Here is a 24,015-nt window from a genome sequence, read left to right as displayed (position 1 = left end):
TCTATGTTATTTTAGATAAACAGTCATTGTGTCATTACTGCACAAATTCTGAGGACAAGTTCTACTTACACGTTCTGATGATTAAGTTCTGACGTCTATAACTCAGAACTTGTATGAGGATTTACTAAGATGGGCACTTTTTCGAGTTAAGAAATTATGTTCTGATGACTGTTAAGTTCTGGTATAGGTCTAAGTTCTGATTTCTCAGTCTAATCCTTTACTTGGCTTATCTGTGAATAAAATTTGATAACAGTCTCAGTTCGAACTAGAATATGTTGAAGTGGAAGATTAATAGTCACTATGATTAGGATTAATGGTATTAGTACTTGAACAGATTCCTAAGTCTGTAAAACAGATCCTGGTAAATGCTGATCCTGATACTTATAGATCTGTTTACTCTGATGTCCAACCAACTCCAAACACCCAAAATCCATCAATCTCAGTACCTACCTCTCATTCTACTCAACCTACCCTCAGAACATATCTCAAATCCTATCTCTCCACTTCACAGACTGCTCAACCTTCATCTTCAGCACCTACTGTGAAGCCTTCATCTTCCAAGCCAAAGAGGACAAAGAATGTTCCTCAAACATCTCAAAAGAGAAGGAGGATTGCATTGAGAGATGAATCTGATTCTGAGGAACAGGTTTCTGCTAGAGAACCTGTTGTATCTGAAGCTGAGAAAGAGATTTCTCAGAAGGATTCTGAAATTGGGGGTTCTAGGCTTCTTAAGAGGCTTAGACGAATGACAGTTCCTGAAACTCCCAAGGAATCCAAATCAACAAGGAAGTACAAGAAACAGAGGGCACAAAGGCCAGTTTCAGATGATGAAGAGGAAGCAGCTAAGGAAGGGGATCAGGAATCTCTGATCTCACAAGACAAGGAATTTGCTCCAGTCACTTCTTTTCCATCAACTCCATCTCAGGAAGTTGTATCTGACAAGGCTAACTCACCATCTGTGTCTCTTGTTGATCCAGGCACAAGTGCTGATATTGATGTTCAACACTTGGTTGTGTCTGAAGTATTTCTCTTAGAAGCTCCAACAGCAAATAATCCTTCCACAACACCTGTTACTGATGCTGTTCAAACTCCAGAGTTATCAACAACACCTTCTCTGCATCAAGATGCTGATGATCAGACTTTAGGTGAGCATCAGGATATGGTTGTTGATCAGAACTTAGTATCAGATCAGCAATTAGAGGATGTTGAAGCCTCCATTGCTACTCACACTGTTGTCTTATCAGAAGATACTGATTCTTTAAGTTCTGATGCTGCAAATGCTGGAGATACTGGTGATGCTGCTCCAACTGTAGATGCTGATGAAGCAGGTCCTTCAGGACATACTCCTCAACAGACTCTTCCTAAGTCTGACCTGGTAAAGAAGTTTGTTACCGGGGCTGCACCAGTACCTTGGAGTGAAACTCCTGCAGGTCAGGAGTGGACTAAGGAATGGAACTCAGTTTCATGTGTTCCAACTGCAATACATCTTGCTGAGCACTTGACTAAAGCTGATGAAATGTTAAATTCTGATGATTTAAAAACCCAGCTTAGAGTCACTGTATTGAGTATTAAACATCTACAAGGTCTTCATTCAACTACTCATGCAGAGCTACACAAGATTCAGGAGAACTTAATCAAACAAGAAAAAGTTTGGAAAATTGATAAGAAAAAGTTCTTTCAACCTACCATTGACAGGATTGCTTATATTGAGAAAACTCAAGAGAAACAACAAGCTCAGATTGATGATATTCTGACAAATCAAGCTTCTCAGCAATCGCAACTTACTGAAATCCAATCCTCAGTGGAATTACTTATCTCTCTTTTACTACCTGCTGATGCCAAAAAGGGGGAGAAGGTAATTAAGTCCAAATGCAACACTAACAAGACACTGCAAGGAAAGGATGATGGAAATGATGATCAAGGATACTCTGGAATGGGTAGCGGTCATAGTCAAGGTAGAAGGTTTACATCAAGACAAGCTAGTCACAGGACAAGTTCTGATACTGGGAAAAGAATAAGTTCTGCTGCTGGTAAAAGGATAAGTTATGATGAACTTCTAGATCTTGATGAGGAAATGTCAAGACAGTTATTTCTTCAAGAAAATCCAGGAATGGACTTGGAAAGTTTAAAGGAAGAAGAAGCTAGACTTAAATCAGAGAAAGTCATATCTAAATCTGAAGCTTCTGGTAAAAATTCACTTCCAAAACTCAAAGGCATTGTGATCAAAGAAAGGACACATACTGAAGCAACGTTGGCTAGATCACAACCACAGATAGATCCAAGATCCAAGGGTAAAGAAAATGTTGGTGAACCTATCAAGGTTTATATACCTCCTGAGGAAGAAGAAATTACTGATGAAAAGGATGATCTTGCTCTGACTTCAAGAAAAGTTCTTAAAACAACCTCTGACATGGCTCAAGTTGTTCAGAGTTAAGAAATTGTAAGTTCTGATATTCAGAAGAAGCAAGTAACCTCTGACAGAGCTCAAGTTAACTTGATATCAGAAAATAGATCAAAGACACTCTTACCAGGATTCACTAAAGCAAAACAGACTCAATCTTTAAAGACTACTGCAAGTGGTTTTGAAGCAAGAGTAGTTACTGGAAAGGAAGCTAGAGATAAAACTGGATTGGGAAGTGCTGATGAAAGAAGAGTACACAACACTACCAATGATCCAACTTCCTTGAGTGAACCAGGTATTGGAGCAACTCCTGAGAAATTGAATCAACTGGAATCTGTACAGATGGTTTACCATACCTACTTGAAAGAATACATCATGTTGTATTTCATGACAGATGGTAGGGTTTATCATATAAGATAAAATGCCATTCCATTGAAGTATTTTGAAGAATTGGAGCATGTACTTTTCTTACTTGAAGTGGATGACAGAATAACAGAGACTGCTGCAAACTACTTAAAAGAACAGATTCAGAGACAGAAAAGGCTTTATTCTGTTAAGTCTGACAGCATATATGTTCCAAAGTACAGAGATCACAATGGTGATATTGTTGATATGAAGCCTAATACTGCACAGATCAGAACATATCTTGGTATTAAGGGACTTGAATTCAATCTGGAGTCTGACAAAGCTTATGTCATAAGACTAGATCAGGAGTTGAGAAAAGCAAAGATCAATGATCTCAGAGCTGCAATCTTTCAAACTGGTGAAGATACTGCAGAGCTTAAAGATGTCAAAAGGAGAATGATTGATGAACTAAGATATGCTGAGAAATGTTTGTTGAAGAACTATCTCAGAAAAACTCCTGACATCAGAGAGATCAGAAAATGATGAAGCCAAGTCGAAGATCTACAACTGCTTAAATACTGATATTTATACAGACTGAAGTTGTTATCAAAAGTTGAAATTGGTAAAAGCTTTAAGGACTGTAAGTTGTAGTTATCTAGTCTAATTCTCATGCATTTGTACTTAATGTTTTTGACATCATCAAATATCTGTTAAACTTGTATATTATGTTAATTTACAAGTTGGGGGAGATTGTTAGATATATTTGATAATGTCATGGCTAATATATTTTATGTTTAGCTTTCAGATCTTACTTGAACAGGATAAATCAGTACTTAACTGTTGATCAGTACTTATACTGGAAGTCAGGACTTAAGGATATCAGTACTTATGTTATCAGGAGATAATCATCAGAAGATAAATATCAAAACTTAAGTGCTGAAGGACAATCAGATAAGGACAGTAGCTGATTAAAGAAAAGAAGATCAAGATAAACATAAGAAGAGATATGCATGAAGAAGGAATTCCGTAAAGAATGGAATACTTGGAAGAAAAGATATCTGATTGATATATTTTAGGAAGCAGAATTATATTCCATATCAATTAGCGATTATCTTGTAACTGTGTAGTATATAAACACAGACATAGGGTTTACACTATAAGTGTTATCATTATTAGAGAAGATTATTCATTGTAACCCTAGCAGCTCTCGTGATATTTGTTCATCACTGAGAGGTAACAGTTCCATACTGTAACAGAGTTTATTGTTTCAATAAAGTTTGTTTTCTGTTACTTAAGTTCTTAAAGTTCTATTTGAGTGTACTATACACTGTATTCACCCCCCCTACAGTGTGTGTGTGTGTGACCTAACATATTTGTAACTAACATGTATAGCATGTTAAGCATGGAAATGTTCACAGAATCAAAATTACTGACTTTTCCAGAGAAAACTTTAGTCACAACATCACACATGAAACTCCATTCCTTCCTAAGACCTAGTCTTCTAATCTCACTTAGCTTATTAGTAGGAAGTGCATAATGCATGGAATTAAGCATATTGATAATATCAGTGTCAGTGTGTGGTGAAGTTACATTATCATCAGGAATCTTGAAACATGCTTTTATCACATCACTATTGATACAGAATTCATTACCTTTGATGGTCAGAGTGATGGTTTTGTCAGTAGAGTTGTAAATTGCAGAAGTCCACATCTCTTCTACAACTTCACAAAAGATTGTGGGTGATTCAAGCATGACAAAACTCAACTTGCAGTTCTTCACGAAGTCCATCATCTTGTGATAGTCTTCTGATTGCTGAATGCCCTTGTTGATCAAAGCCGTGAAGTTGTTCTTCTCGTAAATGAACCCAGTCTGAGACATAATCTTTACTACATGTGCCATTGTTAGAGAAGAAAAGCTTGAAGAGAAAGAGGATTTTTGCTTGAGAGAGAATGAAATAAACGTAGTTGAATTTGAGAATGATAAAAGAAAATGATTAGAATGAAATAAGTTTTTATACTTTACTCAAAATAAACGGATAAAAACAATAAAGAGAAGTAAATTACCCAATAGAAATTGCCAAAATTAGCCGTTTTAAAAATAAACTGTAAAAATTCCACTCATTATCCGTCGTGTAATGCTTACAAACTGTAAGTATACTCGATGGATAATGTTCAGGGAATTAACGGTTAAGATTTAGACACTTCGACGGATGAGGATAAACTGTTATCCGTCGAGTTTTAAAAGATTCCAGAAAAATAATTGATTTTTATTTGCACATTGTATATCGACGGATGACTTAACTTGATGGATAATGGTCATCCGTCGAGATGCAAATTTTGACTTAGCCAAAATTTCATCCATGACTAAAAATCAGCTAAATTTCTGGCTACTTATCAACTTGCAAAATAACTCAGATAGATTCAAGAGTAATTAAGCATACCTAACTCACTTACCAACCTAGAAAAGGTGGATTCATCCAGTGGCTTGGTAAATATATCTGCAAGTTGCTTCCCACTTGAAACAAAATGTAGTTCTACAGTACCATTCATCACATGTTCCCTTATGAAATGGTACTTGATATCTATGTGCTTTGTCCTTGAATGTTGCACTGGATTTTCAGTGATGGCAATTGCACTTGTGTTATCATAGAAAATATGAATCCTCTCAACTTGCAAACCATAGTCTAGCAATTGATTTTTCATCCATAAAATCTGTGCACAGCAACTGCCAGCAACAATATATTCAGCTTCAGTTGTAGAAGTAGAAACTGAATTTTGCTTTTTACTAAACCAGGACACAAGCTTGTTTCCTAGAAATTGACAAGTTCCTGTTGTGCTTTTTCCGTCAATTCTGCAACCGGCATAGTCTGCATCTGAATAACCAGTTAGATCAAAACCAGAATCTCTAGGATACCAAATGCCAAGTTTTGGTATTCCTTTGAGATATCTGAAAATTCTCTTAATAGCTATCAAGTGAGACTCTCTAGGATCAGCCTGAAATCTAGCACATAAACATGTAGCAAACATTATATCTGGCCTACTAGCTGTTAAGTACAGAAGTGAGCCAACCATGCCTCTATAGCTTGAAATATCCACAGACTTTTCAATAGTGTTTAGTTCAAGCTTAGTTGCAGTGGCCATGGGAGTTTTTGCAGATGTGCAATCCATTAGATCAAACTTCTTTAAAAGATCAAAAATATATTTAGTTTGACTAATGAATATTCCATCACTGACTTGCTTAACTTGTAAACCAAGAAAGTAAGTTAGTTCTCCCATCATGCTCATTTCATACTTACTTTGCATCAGTTTGGCAAACTTTTTACAAAGTTTTTCATTTGTAGAGCCAAAGATAATATCATCTACATAAATTTGAACAAGTATGCTAGAGCCATTAATATTTCTGAAAAATAAAGTTTTATCTACAGTACCTCTTGTGAAGTGATTTTCCAAAAGGAACTTTGATAAAGTGTCATATCAGGCTCTAGGTGCTTGCTTCAGTCCATAAAGTGCTTTCAGTAGATAATAGACATACTCTGGAAAATTTGGATCTTCAAAGCCAGGAGGTTGACTAACATACACTTCTTCCTCCAAATCTCCATTCAGAAAGGCACTTTTGACATCCATTTGATAGACCTTGAAATTGGCATGGGCTGCATAGGCTAAGAAGATTCTGATGGCTTCAAGTCTTGCAACAGGAGCAAATGTTTCATCAAAATCTATTCACTCTTGCTGGCAATAGCCCTTAGCAACCAATCTGGCTTTGTTCCTTACTACTATGCCATTTTCATCCATCTTGTTTCTGAATACCCATTTGGTGTCTATTGGATTCTTTCCTTTAGGCTTGGGTACCAGCTTCCATACTTTATTCCTTTCAAATTGGTTTAGCTCCTCCTGCATAGCTAAAATCCAATCAGGATCTAACAAGGCTTCCTCTACCTTCTTTGGTTCTTCCTTTGACAGAAAGCTGTTGTATAGACATTCTTCTTAAGTTGCTCTCCCGGTTTGAACTCTAGAAGAAACATCACCAATACTCAGTTCAAAGGGGTGATCTTTTGTCCATTTCCTTGGTTGAGGTAGATTAGCTCTAGATGAAGAGACCTCAATGTTGTCTTGATGTGTGATTGAGTTTTGATTGCTAGAAACTCCCCCTGAGTTTGTGGATCTTTGATTTGAGAAAGGGGTACTTTCTATGGGTGACCTTCCTTGATTTCTTGCTCCTTTAGATAACCCGACGGATGGTGAATTTTGAGTACCGACGGATGAGGCAGGTTGTCTTCCGACGGATAACACATATTGCCTTCCGACGGATGAAGCATTATGTAACTCGACGGATGTTGAGTTATGTGCTTCATTGGTGGTAGATTTGTCTGCATTATCCTTAGACACTGTTTCTTGATCACACTCATCATCACTTTCATCACTGACCATCTCAACATTTTCGAATTTGAGGCTTTCATGGTAATCTCCATCTTTTAGTCCTTCAATCTTTTTATCATCAAACACAACATGTATAGATTCAACAACAATGTTGGTTCTTAGATTGTAGACTCTATATGCTTTACCAACAGCATATCCAACAAAAATTCCTTCATCTGCTTTAGCATCAAACTTCCCATTTTGATCAGGTTGATTTCTCAGAATATAGCATTTACAACCAAAGACATGAAGAAAGTTTAGAGTTGGCTTCTTGTTCTTGAACAATCGATAAGGTGTCATGCATCTTGCTTGATTAATCAGAGAGATGTTCTGAGTGTAGCATGCAGTGTTTACAGCTTCAGCCCAGAAATATGTTGGTAATTTTGATTCTTCAAGCATTGTCCTTGTAACTTTAATAAGAGATCTATTCTTTCTTTCCACTACTCCATTCTGTTGTGGAGTCCTTGCTGCTGAAAACTCTTGCAAGATCCCATTTTCCTCACAAAATGCTCTCATGAAATACTTCTTGAACTCAGTTCCATTGTCACTCCTGATTCTCCTAACTTTGAAATCAGGATGATTGTTAACTTGCCTTATGTGATTGATGATGATTTCACTAGCCTCATCTTTAGACTTTAGGAAATATGTCCAAGAAAACTTTGAGAAATCATCTACAATTATTAGGCAAAAATTTTTCTTTGAAATTGACAATACATTGATTGGTCCAAACAAATCCATGTGAAGCAGTTGCAGAGGCTCTTCAATTGCTGAATCAAGTTTCTTCCTGAATGATGCTTTGATCTGCTTCCTTTTTTGGCAGGCATCACACAGTCCATCCTTTGTAAACTCCACTAGAGGAATGCCTCTTACTAGCTATTTCTTTACCAACTCATTCATGGTTTTAAAGTTTAAATGAGATAGCTTCTTGTGCCATAGCCAACTTTCATCTTGACTTGATTTAATGAGAAGACAAGTTATAGATTCTGCTTTAGTTGAGTTGAAGTCAGCTAGATACACATTTCCTCTTCTCACACCAGTGAGAACCACTTTGTTGTTTTGATTGTTAGTCACAACACAGGCTTCTTTGTTGAAGGTTACTGAGTTGTCTTTGTCATAAAGCTGGCTGATACTCAACAAATTGTGTTTGAGACCATCCACTAAGGCAACCTTTTCAATGATGACATTGTCCTTTGAAATCAAGCCATATCCCACAGTATAACCTTTGCTGTCATCTCCAAAAGTTATACTTGGGCCAGCTCTATCCTTAAACTCTGTAAGCAGGGTAGAATCACCAGTCATGTGTCTTGAACATCCACTATCCAAGTACCAAAGATTCTTTCTGTTTCCCTGCACACATCAAAATCAAATCAAGTTGATTTTGGTACCCAAGTTTCCTTGGGTCCTGCCTTGTTAGCTTTCTTCTTCTGTTTCTTAGGCCTTATCTCATTTGACTTAGGAATTTCAGATTCTTCCTTAGTCAATTGGATTGTACCTTTGAAACCACTAAATACAACAGAATTATCATGCATGTTATGGCTAACATGAAATGGCATGCTTGGTGCAAACATGTTATTCTAGTAAGGCATGCTAAATGGCATTTGAGGCATATTGTATGCAGCATAATATGGATTACGTGCAAATGGCATATTAGCAAACTGTGCATTCATGTTCTGTGTAGGCATAACATTAACAGGCATGGGAGGCATGGCATTCATGTTAGGAAATTGAGGCTGAACAGACATGGGAGTAGGCATGGCAGATTTGCAATTAACAGATAAATGATTTACACTACCACACTTGACACAGATTTTTCTAGGAGCATATTTATCAGGTGTGTAGTTATTGTGTTTGTTAATCCCTACTTTACCATTCCTATTATTTTTCCTTTTAGTCTCTGTTTTTACCTTTATCTTCTCAATTCTGTCACTTAACTGTTTGACAGTCATGTGACCAACATTAGCCTTTTTCCCTTTCTTAGCTTGACTTGACTCTCCTAAAACAAAGTTCTTGAAAACAGACCCATACTTTTCATTTAGCTTGATTAATTTGGCTTTGCTAATGGGTTTGCTTACAGCCGACAGATGAGGATTTTTATCATTCGATGAATAACACTTTTTATTATCCGACGGATAGTCCTCATCATCCGTCGAGTCTACATCTGTCAGCAGCCCATCTACCAAAATAGGTTCTAGTTTCTCCTTATTCTTTTTCCAGGCTTCATCACAAAAAGACTCAATTCCTTGAACCTTGGTGATTTGAGCATGAACATCCCTAGATGTTTTCCATGCTTTAATCACCTCTTGTTCACGCTCGAGCTGCTTCTTCAAAATTTCTTCCTTTTTCAAGGACTCTGTTAATTCCTCCTTGGCAATCTTACACTCAATTTTTAGTTTCTCAAACTCAACAAACTGAGACTCAAGCACATTGTTCCTCTCACTTAAAAACAAATTGTTTTCTTTGATTTTAGCATTTTCTTTAGTGAGAGACTTAAGTGTAACACGCAAATGATACAATTCTGTAGACATGTCATTTATGGCATCATTACACTCAGCTTTAGATAAATGTGCAAGGTTTGTAGTGATTACCTGATTGCTTGAGGAACTTGTCTCTGTTTCATCAGACTTGGCCATTAGGGCTAGATTGACATAGCTGACATCTTCATCTTCATCCAAACCATCAGCTGCCCAGTCATTATCTTGTGTAATAAAAGCCCTTTCCTTTTGTTTGAGTAGATCAAAGTATTTTTGCTTGTAATCTATAGACTCAAACCTTTTCTTACTGGAATCTGACTTTCTACACTCATTTGCAAAATGTCCTGCCAAGCCACATTTGAAACATTTGAATTTTGACTTATCCACCATGTTTCTATTTGGCTTGGCTGCTCCAAAGTTCTTTTTGAACTTGAGCTTGGCAAATCTTCTTGAAAGGAATGCTAGGTGCTCATCAATGTCCTCCATGTCATCTTGGCTCAATGATTCTTCACTTTCTGCAGCTAGCCCCTTACCCTTGCTTTCACAGACCTTTGAAGTTGATTCCACAACTTCCATCTTCACTTACTTTCTCCTTTTCCAGATCAGCAACTAGTGCAATGGATCCTCCTTTCTTCTTTCCTCTCTCCATTCTTTCATCCCGCTTTATCTCAAGCTCATAGGTTTTCAGAATGCCATACAGTCTCTCGAAAGTAAACTCCTTATAATCTTGTGAGTTTCTCAATGAGACTGTCATTGGTTTCCATTCCTTTGGAAGAGATCTGAGAAATTTCAGATTGGAGTCTTTAGTCTGATAGACTCTTCCATGCAACTTAAGAGCATTTAGTAGTTTTTGAAATCTACTAAAAATGTCAGTGAGTGACTCACTTTCTTCATTATGAAAATGCTCATATTGTTGAATCAGGAGCTGCATTTTATTTTCTCTTACTTGCTCAGTACCATCACAGATTATCTGTATTGTGTCCCAAACTTCCTTGGCAGTCTTGCAGTTGATGATGTTATCAAACATGTCTGCATCAACACCATTGAACATAATGTTCATGGCCTTTTTATCTTTCCTGACTTGTTCAATGTCAGGATCAGACCATTCATGCCTTGGCTTTGGAACAAATGGCTCATTTCATGTTGCAGCTCTCATTGGAACATGAAGGCCTCTTTCTATGCAGTCCACATAGGCCTCATCTTGAGAAAACATATGAAGATGCATCTTTACCTTCCAATGATGGTAATTATCTTTATCAAGAAAAGGAATCTTAACTCCAACATCTTTCTTGTTCATCTTGCTGAATTGTTTTGATCTTTAAACTCTTTGTAGATTAAGAGTCTGCTCTGATACCAATTGTTAGTCCCTTAACAATGTAGCAAGAATTACAGAAGAGGGGTTGAATGGAATTCTTGAACCTTTTTCTTGAAATAAAAATGTTCAACTTGATTATTGATATATTTGTTTTGATTAGCACAATGCGGAATATAAACTTAAATAAATCAAAACACAAGTAATTAAAAACAGGAGTCTTTAAAAACTTTCTGGTGGATTTAAACAATTCCACCAAAGATATATATATAATATATCGAGAGGACTTTGTGTGTAGAAATGCTCACAGCTGCTTACAAAATAGAACTACTGAGAATACAGGAAATGCTAAAGATTATGCTTACAAAGATTTCTCTGTTTATGAGTTTCTCTAAGTTATCTCAGTTCTTTTTCTATTTGCTACTCTCTTGGTTTATATAATACCAAGATTACAAAGTCAAAAAGACTAAACAAATATAAAATCTAACAGTCTTAATCTTTGCTGCTTTTCGTCCTCTATTACCCAGTTAATGGGCTTCCATAATGTGTTTGTATACAACTCGACGACTGTGTGTCAGCTTTCACGGTTCAACTGATGTTTGAATTCTTTATATGATCATCCGTTGACTTTCAGATCATCCGTCTATGACTTAATTGATCATCCGTCGACTGCTATGTTAAACATCCGTTGATAGTCATTTGATAATCCGTCGAAGGCTTTGTTAATCATCCGTCGGTAGCTATTTTGGCACTTGACTTCATTTCACTTATACAGAATTACAAGACATTACTTATGTACAATTAATCAACCTATTCTGCATATCTAGTTAAAGTCAACATGACTTATATGCTACTGCAGATTATATACAAAGGTGCATACATCACTGTGCTACAAACTTATTATTACATAAGCTACTCACTCGATGGATAATAAGTTAATCATCCGTCGGGACTATAATGAGTTATCCGTCGGGACTATAATTCTTATCCGTCGAGTGCTACATTATTTCACTAAGTAAATCTACTTAGATGTTTTGTTTAGGTAATCATCAAGTACACAACATATTCACAACAAGGAAAATCCAGGAATGGACTTGGAGAGTTTAATGGAAGAAGAAGCCAGACTTAAATCAGAAAAAGTCACATCTAAATCTAAAGCTTCTGGTAAAAAGACACTTCCAAAACTCAAAGGCATTCTGATAAAAGAAAGGACAAATACTGAAGCAACATTGGCTAAATCACAACCGCAGATACATCCAAAATCCAAGGGTAAAGAAAAAGTTGGTGAACCTATCAAGGTTTATGTGCCTCCTGAGAATGAAGAAATCACTTATGAAAAGGATGATCTTGCTCTGACTTCAAGAAAAGTTTTTAAGACAACCTCTGACATGGCTCATGTTGTTCAGAGTCAAGAGACAGTAAGTTCTGATATTTCGAAGAAGCAAGTAACCTCTGACATAGCTCAAGTTAACTTGATATCAGAAGAAAAATCAAAGACACTCCTACCAGGATTCACTAAAGCAAAACAGACTCAACCTTTGAAGACGGCTGCAAGTGGTTTTGAAGCAAGAGTAGTTACTGGAAAGGAAGCAAGAGATAAAACTGGATTGGGAAGTGCTGATGAAAGAAGAATACAAAACACTACCAATGATCCAACTTCCTTGAGTGAACCAAGTATTAGAGCAACTCCTGAGAGATTGAATCAACTGGAATCTGTACAAATGGTTTACCATACCTACTTGAAAGAACACATCTTGTTGTACTTCATGACAGATGGTAGGGTTTATCATATAAGGCAAAATGCCATTCCATTGAAGTATTTTGAAGAATTGGAGCATGTACTATTCTTAGTTCAAGTGAATGACAAATTAACAGAAAGTGCTGCAAACTGTTTGAAGGATCAGATTCAGAGACAGAAAAGGCTTTATTCTGTTAAGTCTGACAGCACATATTTTTCAAAGTACAGAGATCACAAGGGTGATATAGTTGAAATGAAGCCCAACACTGCTAAGATTATAACTACCTTTTTAGGTTACAGGGCCGTGGAATTCAATCTTGAGTCTGATAAGGCATATTTGATCAGACTGGATCAGGATATAAGAAAAGCTAGAATTAATGATCTCAGGGCTGCAATCTTTCAAATTGGTGAAGATACTGCAGAGCTTAAAGATGCTAAAAGGAGGATGATTGATGAACTTAGATATGCTGAGAAATGTTTGTTGAAGAACTATCTCAGAACAACTCCTGACATCAGAGAGATCAGAAGATGAAGCCAAGTCAAGATCTACAACTGATTAAATTCTGATATTTGTAAAGACTGAAGCTGTTATCAGAAGTTAAAGATTGGTAAAGCTTTAAGGACTGTAAGTTGTAGTTATCTAGTCTAATTCTCATGCATTTGTACTTAATGTTTTTGACATCATCAAATATCTGTTAAACTTGTATATTATGCTAATTTACAAGTCGGGGGAGATTGTTAGATATATTTGATAATGTCATGGCTAATTTGATTTATGTTTAGTTTTCAGATCTTACTTAAACAGGATAAATCAGTACTTACTGGAAGTCAGGACTTAAGGATATCAGTACTTATATTATTAGGAGATAATTATCAGAAGATGGATATCAGAACTTAAGTACTGAAGGACGATCAGATAAGAACAGCAGCTGATTAAAGGAAAGAAGATCGAGACAAATATAAGAAGAGATATGCATGAAGAAGGAATTCTATGAAGAATGGAATACTTGGAAGAAAAGATATCTGATTGATATATTTTAGGAAGCAGAATTATATTCCATATCAATTAGTGAGTATCTTGTAACTGTGTAGTATATAAACATAGACATAGGGTTTACACTATAAGTGTTATCATATTCGAGAAGATTATTCATTGTAACCCTAGAAGCTCTCGTGATATTTGTTCATCACTGAGAGGTAACAGTTCCATACAGTAACAGAGTTTATTGTTTCAATAAAGTTTGTTTTCTGTTACTTGAGTTATTAAAGTTCGATTTGATTGTACTTTACACTGTATTCACCCCCTCTACAGTGTGTGTGTGACCTAACACTTATGAAGATATGAAAAGGAAGAATGAGAAGCTGAAACAGAAGTTGAATGCTTATGTGGTAAAGGAAAAAGGGAGAGCCTACATTGCTGAAGAAAAAAGCTGGGATGATACTGATTCAGATGAAGAGGAAGAGCATGTAAATCTGGCTCTCATGGCAGACTCTGCAGAGGAATCACCACGACCATCTTCCTGAACTTACCACTTTAGAAATGTCTGTATCTGAATACAAATCTATTGTGCATGAACCTACTTAATAATTGTATAATGTCCATACAAGCATGCTTGCATATAAAATGGAAAATGATAAATTAGGAATCACCACGACCATCTCAGGTTCCTGAACTTACCACTTTAGAAATGTCTGTATCTGAATACAAATCTACTGTGCATGAACTTACTTAAGAATTGTATAATGTCCATGTTGGATTTTAATCGCAGCGGAGGCATGACAAAACACTTTTACACACATAAAATCCAAATAAAAGCATATAAATTGTGGTAAAAACGTATGGATCGATTACTAACCTTTAATATGCGATCCAAAAGCAACGTTCGGAGATCCTTAGCAGCTGCTCCTCAAACGTGAAGCACTCCACCAGTATCCACCAAGAAAACGATGTTAAGGAGGAGGAGGAGGTGGAGATAATTTGGTTTTCTAAAACTTTTGGGTTTTTGGGTTCGAATAAAAATAGGGTCTATAATAGTATATTTATAGGCAAAATTTTCAGCTGAAATTTTCCCATAAATATTATTATTATTATCCCATTTATTATTCTCATTAATAATTAAAACACCTTTTAATTATTAATCCTTTTTCTAAACACTTTAGAAATAATTCTCTCTCTTGATTTAATATCCAAAAATTAAATCCTTAATTAATAATATTAAGAACTTTTCTTAATTAATTTATAATCAATTAAATCTCATTTAATCAATTATTAAATTTGCCAATTAATTATTTATTTCACAAATAAATAATTATTAGCCATTATTAATTAATTCCTCCACCATAAAATCATTCTCTTTTTATGGTGTGACCCTGTAGGTTCAATATTAAGCCGATAGTAGAAATAAATAATAATAAAACTATTTTATCATTATTTATATAAATTCTCTAATTTATTAAATATGATTAATTAATTAATCACATTTATTCTACATCGTGAGGGATACTTATCAGCATATTGCGACTATCCGGATAATATGAATTCACTGCTTAGAATACCAAGAACCTATTCAGTGAATAGTTACCGTACAATAAACTCCTTCTACCCTACAATGTCCCGATTAAATATAAGGCATGGATCTCGTGTCAAGCCTATCTAATTTAATCACTTGCTTACCAATTACTATGCTTAGTTCTATGCAAATTAGAAACTCCTTTCTAATTTCATTCACTCTGGCCAGAGATTCCTGAACTAGCATAAGTGGATCAGCCTTGAACATTCGCTTCCTTCACTGGAAGGGGTAGATCCTTTATTGATCATACACTATCTTCGTGTACAAATTCCTATACCCAGTAGAGCCCTAATAATTGTCCCTGGAGACTAAGAACTAAACCAAAGCATAGTTCAGTGTACACAAAATGACTATGATGACCTCAAGTCTAAGGATACTTGTACAACTATCACTATGTGAACAACTGCTGACACGTGAGTGAACTCCATCAGTTGTTCAGCTGTGCGAGTCATGTTCAGTGAACTTATTCGATAATAAGCACCTACATACTAGCTATAGTGTCACCACACAAATGTCTATGAGAACAGACATCCTTCATAATGAAGCAAGCATAGTATGTACCGATCTTTGCGGATTATTAATTACCAGTTAGTAATCCTATGATCATGAACTATTTAAGTTTAGAGTTATCATCTTTTAGGTCTCACTATTATGATCTCATCATAATCCATAAAAATCTTTACTCTAAACTATGGTATATCTTATTTAAACACTTAAATAGATAGAGCCCGTAATAAAAACAAAACAAGTCTTTTATTAATATCAATAAAATCAAAACAGATTACACAGGAAGTTATTCCTAAATCCTAATACATGATTGGACTTAGGACATATTCCTTTCAATCTCCCACTTGTACTAAAGCCAATCACTCTGGTATCTAATACCCATCTAGTCTTTATGACGATCAAAGTGACTTTCATAAAGTAGCTTTGTGAGTGGGTCTGCTATGTTGTTATGTGTGTCAACTCTAATTCAATACAACACAAGAAATGTTATCACGCTCCCACTAACCCTTTTGTAGACACATGGTTCATCTATGTTTTTCATAAAACCAAACTCTTTGATTGTCTCATCAAAACGGATGTTTCATCTACGAGAAGCTTGCTTTAAACCACATATGGTTCGCAGTATCTTACACACTAGGTTTTCATTTCCCTTGGAAAGAAAACCATCTGGCTATATGCCAGATCTCATAGTCGTAGTAAGCAGCAATCGCAAGCAAAATCCGAACTGATTTTAACAGGGCTACAGGTAAAAGGTTTCATCAAAGTCAATCCATTGCCTTTGTTTGAATCCTTTTGCCACAAGCCTGGCCTTATAGGTCTCCACCTGGCCATCTGCTATAATCTATCTTTTGTATACCGTATACATAGATTCCATTCTGGATTTCATGGCACTATGCCATTTCTCTGAGTCAACACTACTCATAGCCTCATTATAGGTCACAGGGTCGTCATCATCAATGATCGACAACTCATTGTCATTCTCAATGACAAGGCCATATTTCCTCTCAGGTTGGCGAGACACTCTTCATGTTCTATGAATGGGCTGTTCCACAAAAGGTTGTTCAGTCAGAACAGGTGTTTCCACTTGATCCGTAGTAGTTTGTGCTTCTTGAACTTCATCAAGTTCAATTTTGCTCCCACTGTTTCCTTCAAGGATAAACTCCTTTTCCAAGAAGGTAGCATGTCTGGAGACAAACACCCGATGATCGGTGTAAAAGTAATACCCTAAAGTCTCTTTAGGATATCCCACAAAACTACATTTTACGGATCGAGATTCCAGCTTATCTGGGTCAACTTTCTTGACATAAGCTGGACATCCCCAAATCTTAACGTGTTTAAGACTCGGTTTCCTTTCTTTCCATATCTCATACAGAGTTTGAGGAACAGATTTGGAAGGCACCTTATTCAGTAAATATGTTGAGGTTTCCAATACATAACCCCATAGGAATACTGGAAGATTTGCATAGCTCATCATGGACCGAACTATGTCTAACAAAGTTTGATTTCTCCTTTCAGATACCAATCTGGAGGCGTCCACTAGGAAACTATACCATTTACTTTGAGATAGAGCCGGACAAACGAGCGGTTTGGCTCGGCCCGTTCGCTATTCGGCTCACCAGAAAATCGTAAAAGTCGCCCCGCCACGTGCCGAATCAATATTCGGCTCGAACCGGTAAATATAGCGAACCGAACACGAATAGAAAAGTTGAAAACCGTAACCGGCCCGGAACCGGATCGGCCCGGCACGCCTGAATTCATCCCGAACTCACAGGCACGAACCGGCACGGCTCGGACCGCGGTTAACCGGCTCGGCCCGCGAGTCCGTGCCACGCGTCTGTTCTGCTGATGCTGCGGTTAATCGGCTCGTTCACTGCTGATGCTGCTGACAACTACAAGAATTATATTTTTGTAAATTTGTATGGGCTTTTGTATGGGTTGAAGATTACTAAAGTTAATTTTTGATAATTATCTAAAGTTAAGTAATTTTTGGATACAAAATCAATACTATTTTTTTAAATGCAGGAGTTTATTATTGCAAAAATGCTATTAAATTATGTTCGAATTTTTATAATTATGTATGCTAAAAATTGTTATTCTATTTTATTATGTCCATTTATGATCAAATTTTATATTGAAGATACAAACTTTGATCAAATGTTGATCAAATTCGAAAAAATAACAAACTTTGATCAAATAAAAATGTTGAAATATTAAAATATGTTAAAAATTGAAAATGTTATTAATCGAACACAATAAAAATGTTATTTTATTATAAATAGGAATTTTATTATAACTAAAAAAATATTCATTTCCTTTTCAACTGCCTAGTTGGTGCATTTCATTTTCTGATTTAGACGGTTATTCTTTGAGCTTCAAGACCTGTAAATTATTATACAACTTTGTTTTTAAAAAAATAATTTTGTTTTAATTATTTTATCAAATAAAAATAGGAGTAGTAAAAGGTGGGTTTGTACTTTTAATTATTTGCAAAGTTTGTTTATACAAATTTAAAAAAACAAAACAAAAGAAAAAATCAAAAAGAAAAAAATAAACAGAAGTTATCTGCCACTTCTGTGTCAATCAAATCAAGAAAATCAAGAGTGTAAACAGAAGTTATTCGCGGTTATTCGCCTGACCTGACCGCCGACTCGCCAGAACCGTTTAATTCGTTTAATTCGCGAGCCGTTCACGGCTTCATATTCTATCAACTCGGCACGGCACGGCACGACTCGTGCAGTTATACGGGTCGTTCACGAATTAGTTGGCTGTTGAACCGGACCGTCGGAAATTCGGCCCGGCACGGTCGGCCCGACCGTGTGGCCGGCTCTACTTTGAGATAATCCAGAAACTCTCCATTCAAGTATTCACCACCTCGATCTAATCAAAGAATTATAATACTATGTTTGGTTTGTTTCTCCACTTCATACTTATACTCTTTGAACTTTTCAAAGGCTTCAGACTTGTGTTTTGTAACGCCGCCAAATCCGGGGTCAAGGGATTTGGTCGTCACGATGAAACCTCAATCCAAAATAACCTGTTTAATCAAAATTAAATGCCAGCGGAAGATATTTATCATAAATGACCCCAAACTAATCCAAGATCTTTTAAGGTTACAGTTCTAGAAACAAGAATTCCAAATTCCATCAATAAATTTTTCACTTTCTTTTGAAACTCTTTTCAATAAATTCCAACTCAAAACTAAAGCCACTAGTATAACTTCGAAATGAAGTATACTAGGCCCAAATAAAATATACAACTATAATATAATATAATATAATATAAACAACTTTACACAATAAAACTTACACTAGCCCGCAAACCCTGGATCAACCACCTTCCAAGAGCTTCTTCTTTGCTTCCTCAAATTATGCAGCTAAACAGCGCAAGCTAATCCTCACTGGAGGTTAAATTTAAAAATAGGCAAGTATGAGCGAAAGAAATGCTCAGCAAGATCATTATGACATATATAGGGTCTTTTGATATAAAACCGACATCTGCATCAGAGCAGCACATTTAAAAGCATAATTGCTGAATCATAAAATTCTAGTGGAGGAATCCCAGAATTGATTCCTTAATCGTATTCAAAACTAATTTGATATTTTTGAGCGAGATGCTTCAGCAATACTTTGAATCTTGACGAGAATAAAACTCGTAAAACAGTGTTTACGGAAATATCGTAAACCACAATAACATGAGACAATGATTATGGATTGAATCATAAACTTTATTCAAAACCGAACTCTTCAAATTAATACTTGTTTTGTTGTCATATCAAATTAGATATCACTACGAACTTTGATGCTCACAACATTCCATACTGAAGTCAACATCATTCATCTATATTAATACCACCTTTGATATTTAACAACAACGTAAGTATCAGCATAAATCAAAATCTGAATCAAAACCACACTTTACCATTATTCCAAAACAAAAACTATTGATAAATCATTCCTTATAAGATTATCAAAAGCAATATAATAATATCGATTGGAACCAAATTATGCACTATGTTGTTCCTGATGATCAGTCATGAAATAACACCGGTATCCCGCAGCCATACCGTTAATATAGGTACTACCCGTATCCCGAAGACATACGGTACCTATAGGGCGCCAGAAAAAGGCATAACTAGCCTTGTAAGATATTACACTTCTGTATTGCACTTCCGTATAATAGCTCACGCTGGACCGGTGCCTCGGCCTCTTACGCTACCAGTAACCAACATATCTCAAAACCTTTTATTGAAAAGGGGTCATAATACTCGACACCCAAAATAATTTTATTCCCCCATTCACTTGGGCAGGAATACTTGCAACAAAATCATTTTTCTCAAAACCCAAAACATTTGTAAATCTATTCTGAACATAGAATAGCAGAAGAGTACTTGCATAAACAAAATTATTTAATTCAGCGATATGTAAAACATTTATCTATTCCGAACAGAGAATAGGGAAAACAATACTTGCATAATATGATTCGAAATAACGTCACTTGAACAATAAGTGAAGTCAGGGGTACTTGCCTTTGGGTTTTTAGCAGTTAGTCACACTCGCAAACACGCATCTATTCTGACATTCTGTCTCAAAGCATCACCGTCTTTCTTTTCAACACTTTACCGATATGCTGCTCCTGCGATTGCTAGAAGCCAGATATCCAATGTCATTCCATCTCATTCTTTATCCAACGTCTTGTCTTGATCAACTCGAATGATCTGCATCTATAATTGAAAGATGTAGCTTTAATTGTCTAATCGATAATCACTCGACGAACTACGCGTCAAAATCCTATCGTCTACCCATACGATAGCCCACACATAAATATAACAGACAAATACAGGAATCTTGACCCACATATGCACATAATTCACATAGCATGTAAGCACATAATCCATGTATCATATAATTCATATCACATAAGACTCAGTTCATCAAAACATTCAACTCGGTACGCTTAAAACTGAAATCAGGTCAAAAATATGATTTATCGATCAAAAATTGATTCAGAATGACTTGTAAAACAAGCGATCTTTCGAAACAAAAAAATTTGGATCTCGAAAGTATTTTTATTGAAAGCGGAATATTTTTCTGAGTCTGGAGGCGTTCGTTTCGTATTAAACGGACGAACGGTTGATTTATTACGCATAAAATAAGAATAAATAGAATTAAATCAATTAATAATAATATTAATTGATTTTTAAATACCAAAATATAATTTTTAAAAGCTTAAAAATAATTTTAGGAATTATTTGAATTATTTATAAATAATTGTATTTTATTTAACTATTTATAAATAAAATTAATTGATTAAATGAATTAATCAATTAATTGAATCTATAAATAATCAATTAAAATAAATTATAAATAATTAAAACAAATATGGATTTTTGAAAATAATAAAAGAAATAAATTTTTAGGATTTTAAAAATAATTCAGTTAATTATTAAATAATTAACCAAATTAAATGTAGAATTTAAAATGATTTTTAGAAGTTAAAATAAAGAATTTTAATTTAAACTAAAAAGAAACTGCAGAAACATGTTTCTGGGCTGGGTCACCTTCAACCTTGGATCAAATCAAGGTTTAGGGGATGAACTTCGCCGGAGTTTCCAAGAATCATCGCCGGAAATTCTGGAAATTCCAGAATCCGGTCGATTTTCCGGCAATGTCCGGTCGAGTCCAATCGGCTCAAAAACATCACGGTTCGAACCCAATTTCTCAGCTGGAATCACGAGGAACACCCTCAGGAACTCGATTGCAGAACCTATACGCACAAACAAGCATTCATGGTCGTTTTCCAATCAAAATCTTAAGCTTTTCCGGCTATATAATCGGAAAACGTGAACCACCAAAATCAACTCCAAACTCAACAATCCATACATGAAAACGAAGCTTGTGAATCATATAATCTAACACAATGATCCTTAATATCAACCAATCAACCTATAATTTAAAATAATCGAAACTCGAAATTGAAAAACCCAGAACACGGTTACAACAATCCGGGAATCAAACAATTGAAATAAACATATAAATCGACTCCAACAATCATTTTAAAGCTATCTATGAACCCAGAATCATTCGACAATCATCACAAATTCAAAACCCAATTCGAGCTCAAGAACACAAAAAATCGAATTTCTAAAATACTTAACCTCGATTTGCAAAAGTGGTATCAAAAGATCCGTCTCCTCGAGAGGATTGTTTTGGTTATTAGAACATCAAGATTGGATTCCTAGAACTCCTGAAATCATTGATTCTTTGTGAAGAATAATATTTCACCCCCAAAACTTGTTTTTGGTTTTAGGAATTTTCTGCATTTTAATAAAATAAAATAAATTAAAATGAATAATAAAAAAATCAGTTTCAGCTATTTATATTTATGGAATATTGGATCGTTCTGGATCGTTTTGGATCATTAAATTAGTTGCTTAGCCGCTAAGTAACTATAAAAACGATACAATTAAATACCAGAATTGGATAATTATCAAAACCGAGCTTTTTATAAAACACTATATACGAAAATAACGTAAAAATATCCCGTCTCTCGAGAATACGGGTTTATTGATTACCGAAATAACTATCGTATCGAAAATATTGTGCCGGGCCGCGCACGGGTCAAACCGTAATCCGGATTGAAAAAGTCAAAACACGGAAAATGTCCGGAATTACCAGATTAGGTTAGGAAGGAGTTTTCGAAAGAGTTTCGGGTTATAAAAACGTAAAAACGGTTGAAGTCGGACGATTCCCGGCTTTATAAAATAATTTTGGTAATTATTCAGAAAATAATTAATAATTCATAAATTAATATAAAATCATCTAACAGTCCAAAAATTACCAGAAAAATATCACAATTATCTATATTTTATTCTGGACATATAATAATTCAAATACTCAAATAATATCACATATAAACACCCAAACATCAATTCCACTTATCAGATAATTTATTAAAATTCACCTAAAATCACATAAATAATTCCAAATAATTATAATAATAATATTTGAAAATATGGGATATTACAATCTACCCCCCTTATAAGGATTCCGTCCTCGGAATCAGCAGAAGAGAACACTAGGGTCCTTCTGACCAACTTTCCAATACTGCCTACTTAACTTTTTCTCAAAATTCCAAATAACACCGCAATTCCGTATACCACACAATTATCACGAGAGCTTCACTCCGCACCATTGTTCCTTCCACATGTCATTTGACCAATTTCTCAATATAATCACTTTTACTGATCGAGAGAAAGAAGAAAGATAGAGAGAAAGAAAAAGAAAGAGAGAGAGAGAGAGATAAATAGAGAGAGAAGTAAATAAACAGACTGGCTTCGTTATACGCCACTGATATTATAACCGTATCGCAGCCCACTGTTGGTCTTGGTAATCCCATCACATAACCCTGCTTTGACTCGGCCAGGATAACTCAACTCAACTTGATTGGCATACCTTCGAATATTTGGAATGATAAAATCATGGAATTTCAAAGAGAAAAGAATGTTATGTCATAAGAGGACCAAAATCTGAATTTGAGAAAAAAAACATTGTTGAAATAAGAGAATAACTAAGAGATCAATATGACCAAACGAACTTGGTATTGCGTGTCCAAATTAAGACACTACTAAAGGTTGTTAACCTTCATGTATTCACAATACACACAAGTGATGGCGTCCCATCCAACTCCTATCACACAGACAGGTATACCTTGTGTCCCCTATATTTAGGGTTGTTCATCTCAGTCAGAATAAAAGAATATCAAAGGAATTCAAAATCAAATGAATAAAACTGAAAAGATTTCAACTGATATTTCTGAAGGAAATGAAATCCAGAGAACAAAATTCTGGCACGAAATGAATAAACTGGTGTTAGGGAATATATCCTCTAACAGATACCTCTTTTGAGAGAGGTCAAAAGAAATTATAGAAAGAAAAGGTATTGCCAAAGTCTAAATATTTATCTTCAATTTGAACTCTTCAGTTGACTCGCCCTCTGATTCTAGACGCTTCTTCATGTTCCAAGGATATCGATAATCTTCATCGTCGTCAAAGCGTAGTAGCCTCGAAAGGTTCCACAATAGAAGTTTGCAACTGCCAGGAGTTCCATCCAGCTCAGCACAACCATCTCAAACGAATACGCCTATCTTAACTTATTCGTTGGTACTATATCCAATAGTCCAACAGGAACTCGATATGAGCTCAAACGTCCTCACATAGCTATACACACTCCTACACACTCTCGTTTCTAGTTTACTATA

Source organism: Apium graveolens, chromosome 2, assembly GCF_009905375.1.
Source record: "Apium graveolens cultivar Ventura chromosome 2, ASM990537v1, whole genome shotgun sequence".
NCBI classification, from domain to species: Eukaryota; Viridiplantae; Streptophyta; class Magnoliopsida; order Apiales; family Apiaceae; genus Apium; species Apium graveolens.
This window is presented reverse-complemented; position numbering follows the sequence as displayed.